Source organism: Ipomoea triloba, chromosome 6 (assembly GCF_003576645.1).
Source record: "Ipomoea triloba cultivar NCNSP0323 chromosome 6, ASM357664v1".
Classification (NCBI taxonomy): Eukaryota; Viridiplantae; Streptophyta; class Magnoliopsida; order Solanales; family Convolvulaceae; genus Ipomoea; species Ipomoea triloba.
The window spans coordinates 12,483,519-12,489,863 of NC_044921.1; positions in this window are offsets into that span (position 1 = coordinate 12,483,519).

A 6,345-nucleotide genomic window follows, 5' to 3' on the forward strand; every position below is an offset into this window, starting at 1 on the left:
TTAATTAATTAATAAATTCGAAGGTAATGAATCTTTGTATTGTAGAAAATATAGACAATATGACTAATGCAATTATATCTCTTTTTAAATTTTTTGGTAATGCATTTTTTTTTAAATAAAGGCATTGTAGACATCGAATTATAAATTAAAAAAATGCATATGTATTATTATTTTGTTGTAACTACTAATTTATTTAATTTAATAAGAGTAATAGAGTGATGTACTTACTTTTGAATAATATACTCTAATATATTCGTAGTATATATGTTCAACAATTATGCCAATTTTGATTGAGATGAGGTTCGAACCTAAGACCTTACTTATTGAAATTAATGGGTAAGTTAAAAGTTAACGGAATATTAACGGAAAACATAATATTTAACGGCTAATCATAAAATTAAGGATAAATTAAGAAATATCAAGGAAAAATATAAATCTAAACAATTTGAACCATCCATTTGATTTAATAATTAATTTGACCGTCATTTTTTCAATCCATTATAGGCCTAACTTTCTTTGGCTCTTATTAGTATAGTAGATAGAAATAAATTAGTAGATACAACAAAAAATAAATAATACATATACATTTCTTTAATTTTTAATTCGATGTCTACAATGTCTTTTTTCAAAAAAAGAATATTCATTATCAAAAAATTAAAAAGAGATACAATTTTATTAGTTATATTGTCTATATTTTCTACAATGCAAAGATTCCTTACCTTCAAATTTGTTAATTAATTATATTCACTACATTGTTCATTGTTTTCTTTTTACGCTATCTTGTAATTAAATATCAAAGTTATACTACAAAATAATGTTATACATTTATTTTCCAAGTATTATGTTAATAACATGGAATAAAATTTTAAAAAAAAAGTTTGAAGTGAATCATATTAATTACTTAGGAAGGATTTATCGACAAAGAACACATTCAAATAACCCAACAAATTTATGTAAAATTTATTATTAAAAACGTCAATGTAGGGCAATAGAACATTTTGACATTTTTTTTTTAAAGCACAAAGAGTCAACAGTTGCGTCCATTGAGGCTAGAACCCACTCCGATCATCCATGTGGGAGTGTTAACCGGGACACCGGGTGCCACTAGACCACAAGGTCTTTGGCTTGTGCATTCTTTAAATATACTAGAACTAATATAAATTTACAATTCATTTTATTTTCTACAATCAACCTGCTTGGATTAAAAACAAAATAGCATCAATCTTGACAAAAAAAAAAATAATTGGTATATAGCAGGATGTAGCCACTGCTTAAAAATGTTTATGTACAAAGTGGCAAACTATTTAACTGCATGAATTGTTATGAAAATGCAGCAGTGGGTACTCCAAAATTAGTATCAAATCAACAAAAAAAAAACAAACAAAACACACACACACACACAAACACACACAAAATAAAGTACTAAACTCATTCATATTGATAAGCACCAAGAATAGTCTGTTTTTAGGGTCATTTACGGGCTAGAATTGTATGGTTTATTACCCATTTTATAAGAATTTCATGCATTAAGACTCAGATGTGACCAAAAACCACTAACACGATCATGGAAGATGTTTTTAAGGTATTCTACAGCCAAAGGGAGGACTTAAGGCCAAAACTAAGCAGAAAATGAAGAAACCATGAAGCAGGAGCCTCCCACGCAGCCTCACACGCGTGTGGGAGGATGTGAAATCATTCCAGTAGCTCCCCACGCCCTCCACCACGCGTGGCGATAGTCGTCGAAGCCTTAAGGCTCGACGCATCGAGAGTGTGCCGTAACAAATTACCGGGAATTCCTTGAGGGCTCGACGCGTCGAGAGCCCTGTGACACCCTAAAAATTAGCTTCGGGAAAAATGTCTATTTTGCCCCTATTTTGTTCCCACTATATAAGGCTCATTATCCTAAGACCTATGCAGCAGATTTTAGCATACAATAGCATAGATTAGGTCTCTTAGGGTTTTTCTCCCCTTTTGGGGGAAATTCCTCTTCTCCTAGATTAGATTAGCTCCAAGGGCAAGGATGAAGATTGGAATTTCAAGGACAAATTGTAAAAGACTCCCCTCTTGAGGGTGGTAACTATTCTATCCAACTCTTAATCTAATATTTGTTTCTTTGAGATTTCCTTTCTTTTTCTTGTTTCTTTAGCATGATAGAGTAGATTAGAAAGGGGATTGGTGGCCCCAAGGTTAATCTATGTGGATGTTTGATATAAATTGCTAGATTAAATGTGAGCTTTTTGATTGCTGGATGATGATCTTGTGTGGATGATGTTTATTGAAGCTTTGTGCCTAAGTGTGGCCACATTAGGTAGCAAACCCAAAGGAAGTGAGTGTGTGCGCGATAGCGGCCACTCACGAGTCTAACTCACCCACATCTCCGCCCTTAGTCCGAAAGGACGAGGTCCGAGAGGAGTGGTAGACAAAGTGTTCGATGAAATGCCCCAACCGAATGAGGATGTAGGAGTCCAAAGTGTGACGCCACTTGGTAAAGTGCCACGAACTCACTAGTCTATTCCACATCTCTAGCTCACGAGTCCATTCAAAGATAGACCACATAGAGAAGCCTAAAGCCCCAATCTCCACCTTACTTTTCCCTTTATCACAACCAACACAACCTTTCAAACCTTCCTACAAATGACCTCCAATCTTAGCAAATCCCGTAACTCTTTCTTTTCAACCTCTCAAATGCCAACACACTAATTCGGTTCCCATTCGCCATCCTTGAGAGACACGACACTCGGGGACTTTTCCTCGTTTTACCACCTACATCCACACCTCACCGCAATACCACAACATCACATATTAATTCTAAAAATATGAACTTGAAAATAAACATGTGCAAAATGGATGTACAAACTGTTGATGAAACTGAACATATTGCAGCATCAGTATTCGGACTACCTGCAAAGTTATTGTTATTACTATCAAGTAAACAAGTTATGAAACTAGAACAAAATGTACTACTCATTAAACTTCTACAAATATAATAAATATTAATATTTTGTTCAATACTTTCACATGAGAATGTACGACACACATCTCACAGCACATGAAACATATAGGGGGAAAAACTACCACTGGCAAATATCAATAGGAGCTTGCAAGATCAAGAGTTCGTAGTACAACTAAGATCTTAGTCATATATACAAACACAACGAGACAAATCCACAACTTCATACAACATAATCTCATTGCATGGCGTTGCCCTCTATACTACTACAATAACTCAATTGCTCATGACACATTACCAAATACCACTAAATAAAAAAAAAGTATTGAAGATAAAGACAATGACAATGCTGATAGAGATTTCCCTCTATGCCCTTGTACATGTAAACGGTCGGTATGCAGACTGTTAGCTCACCTTTCCATGAACCTATTATACCCGACCGTATCCCTAGTGTCGGCTGGTCAGGCTAGTGGCGGCTCTATCTTTGAGCTAAGAACTGAATCATGGCAATGAGGATCTCCTCAGCTTTCTCGACTTGTAGACCCCTTGCAGGCGGGACCTGATAACCTAATATGCGGCCTAATATGCGGCACATGTACGCTAAGGATCCCGCCCAGTTATAGACCCATGCATGTTAGCCCCGTGCTGGCCATGCCGAGGGGGCGGGATTTGTCCCTTTCTTCTGCGTATATACACCGCATTTATTAATGAGAGAGGGACTTTTGGCTGTTACAAAAATCATAGCCATACTCTCGGGGATTAGTGGCACACTACCTAGTCATCCGAGAGAAAACCTTGAACTTGACACTCATATAGGTCGAACCAGTCGTGCTATCAACCCTGTATCTGGTTCCCAACATTAATAATAAGATTATGATTGCTTTGTGTATCATACGAGTATTTATCGTTATCATTTTGGCACCGTCTGTGGGGACCGAACGCTAACAAGCCGAGTTTAAAATTCCATACGGTTCCTACTCATGTGCCCTTACATAGACTTTTTCAATGATCAAGAAGCAGAGGGTAGTTCGGATCTCCAATCCCGCCGTAATAGTCTCATAGAGCCTAACAATATGGCTGGAGTGCCTCAGCCGGACCCGGTGATTGTTATCCGACAAGGGGCTCCGTTCCAATTTCCTGTCGAACCGATCCCATATCAGCATCCCATGTACCCGGTGGATCTAGCCATGTAGTGGTGGCAACACTCTCCAAGGTTCTATGCACAACCTTATACATTTCTGATGGCGCAACCATCCTATCCACCCATGTCGGTTCAACCTGAAGCTACAACTGTGGAGGTAGCCGTGGCAACATCGCCCAAGCTGCGTTGAGCTCAATCAGAGATGAGACCCCAAGTCTCTGGACAACCAGCTGCCGACTAAGCCTGACGACAAGCGTTATCGAGACTCAGCATGTTGGAAAGACCGCCGGCAACAGATCAGGGGGACCAGCCCAGGACGAGTGCGTTCGACCGAATCACCGCGCCAATACGGAGGAGGTCGGGTACTTGAAAGGAGGTCGCCTGTCCTTGAATTTTCCGGCTGTTAGTCATGAAGGAGACTCGAGTGAGGCTAGCTCCTCCCATTCCCGCCGGAGAAGGGATCATCGTCGCGCCACCGAGCGAAGCCTGACCAGAGGGATCCTTGACTAGGTCAAAGAAGAATTCAACAAGTGGAAAAGAGAACAAAGCAATTACCGACAGATGGAAGTAGAGACCAATCTGCTGCAGACCCCTTTTACGCAGGACATAATGGAACAACATTATCCTATCGATCTACGCGTCTCGGGTAGCAAGGATTATAGTGGTCGAGCAGACCCCGAAGAACATATCAATTCCTATTATAGCAACATGCTAATGATGGGAGTATCTGACATTGTTATGTGCCGCGTGTTCTATTAAAGGCCTGATTGAAGATTTATTATGATCGGAGGAGCTTGCATAGTTCGCAGAGAAGAAAAAGAAAGGAAGAAAATCTTGGAAGAAGTTTTTTTCAAGAAGTCGGACAAAGCGAAGAAATACAAGGAACCCGATCAAGACTGAGAGCCTCCCCTGGCCAGATCGAAGCAAGTTATATATGTAATCTTCGGGGGCTCGAAAGGAGGTCATAACCTAGAAGAGCATCGAAGTTGGCATCAGGACTTGCACGTTGGGCTAATGGACTCAGCTCGACCAGAGAAAAAGCTGAGGGTCGAACCAATAACATTTACTGATCGGGATATGCCAGATGGTATCGACCGAGCAACAAGGGCGCTGGTCGTGACAATTGACATAGCGGGAGTTGATGTCCAACGGGTGTGGTTGACACTGGAAGCAGTGTTAATGTACTCTATATAGATGTATTCCAAAAGCTGAAACTTGAATTAGCATTTTTGACCTCGGTCCAAACGTCCATATCTGGTTTTACTTGGGATATGGTCCATCCTGAAGGAGTTGTCCGTTTGCCCGTTGAAGTTGGAACTTATCCGAAGACCCTGAAAATGGAGATGGAGTTCATCGTCGTTGACTTAACATGCGTCCACAACGTGATCCTGGGTCAACCCGGGATTGCGCAAATGGGAGCTATAACTTCCATGTTGGGGACTACGTGATTCGCGAGAGAAATGCCAGTCCACCTAATGAGACTGGAAAATTCACTCAAAATTGGGAAAGACCTTATGTTGTCTCTGCGGTAGTACGACCGGGAACCTATAAGCTCGAGACCACGACCAACAGGCCAATCGAACGGATTTGGAATTCGGGAGTAAGGTGCCCGACGTGAAAGGTCCTCGGGCCAAGTCGCCCTTCGTGGGTTGATGAGAGCAAGGTGCCCATCTCGGGAGCAAGGTGCTCGACGTGAAAGGTCCTCGGACCAAGTCGCTCTTCATGGGCTGATGGGAGCAAAGTGCCCATCTAGAGAGCAAGGTACCCGACGTGAAAGGTCCTCAGACCAAGTCGCCCTTCGTGGGCTGATGGGAGCAAAGTGCCCGACGTGAAAAGTCCTCGGACCAAGTCGCTCTTCGTGGGCTGATGGGAGCAAGGTGCCTATCTCGGGCTATCTTAGATCATCTTGGAAACGATGCTCTACTTAATTGTCGATAAGCCTACATTTGACCTTACTATGATTGTAATCCAATCAAAAGGGGTAAATTTTTTAAAAGAAAAAAAATCGTCCGGTTAAAGTTTCGCTTGGCACAAGCAAGCCGAGCACTATAAGATGACCTACAGACTACTTAGGGTCATCGCCCTAACGATCAGAAGGAGCCAAGGGCGGCTTGGAGAATGGCCTTGGGTCAGGGTCGATGACTTCATCCGAGAGGATAGCTATGACTTCAGGAAGGTCGAGCTCTTCAAGACCCTCAGCTAAGGTGGTGCATGGCCCGACGCCCGGAAGTGAAAGCCCATTGCCCATAGGTCC